Here is a 1,024-nt window from a genome sequence, read left to right as displayed (position 1 = left end):
GAAACTGTTGTTCCTTGAGAGGAACATCAGTTGTTCCTTAATTGGAACAAAAAATAAAGCAAACGCAAACAAAAGATGCAGAAATGTTGTTCCTTCTGAAAGGAACAACAAAAACGAAAGTGTTGTTCCTTCGTAAAGGAACAGTAGAAAAACGAAGGTGTTGTTCCTTCGAAAAGGAACAACATAAAAATGAAAGTGTTGTTCCTTCGGAAAGGAAAAATAGAAAAATGAAAGTGTTGTTCCTTTAGAAAGGAACAACAAAAAATGAAAGTGTTGTTCCTTCGGAAAAGAACAGCAAAAAACGAAAGTGTTGTTCCTTCGGAAAGGAACCACAGAAAAATAAAAGTGCTATTCCTTTGGAAAGGAACAACAGAAAATGAAAGTGGTGTTCCTTCGGAAAGGAACAGAAAAAAACAAAAGTGTTGTTCCTTCAGAAAGGAATAGCAAAAAACAAAACTGTTGTTCCTTCGGAAATGAACAGTAGAAAACGAAAGTGTCATTCCTTTGAAAATGAACAACAAAAACGAAAGTGTTGTTTCTTCAGAAAAGAACAACAAAAATGTGGATGTGTTGTTCCTTCGGAAAAGAACAGCAAAAATGCGGAAGCGTTGTTCCTTCGAAAAGGAAAAACAAAACGTGGAAGTGTTGTTCCTTCGGAAAGGAACAGCAAAACGACGAAAATGATGTTCTTTTGAAAAGGAACAGCAAAATGCAACAGTGTTGTTCCTTCGAAAAGGAATAGCAAAATGGTGAAAATGTTGTTCCTTTGGAAACGAACAGCAAAATGCAAAAGTGTTGTTCCTTCATAAAGGAACAACAAAATGGCGAAAATGTTGTTCCTTCAGAAAGGAACAACAAAACGTGAAAGTGTTGTTCCTTCGAAAAGGAACAACAAAAATGAAAAAATTTCAGAAATGCAAAAATCTGTACAAAAAGTAATTTACACAAACAAAATAGAAAAATTTATGTACAACATTTAAAAGCAATGAAATTACTTAGTGAAGTAAAGGCGAGGAAGAGTTCT

The sequence above is a fragment of the Pinus tabuliformis genome, chromosome 2_1 (genome assembly GCF_031772625.1).
Source record: "Pinus tabuliformis cultivar Carrire ecotype Pingquan chromosome 2_1, CPIR1, whole genome shotgun sequence".
Taxonomy (NCBI): domain Eukaryota; kingdom Viridiplantae; phylum Streptophyta; class Pinopsida; order Pinales; family Pinaceae; genus Pinus; species Pinus tabuliformis.
Note: the sequence above shows the minus strand (reverse complement) of the source record.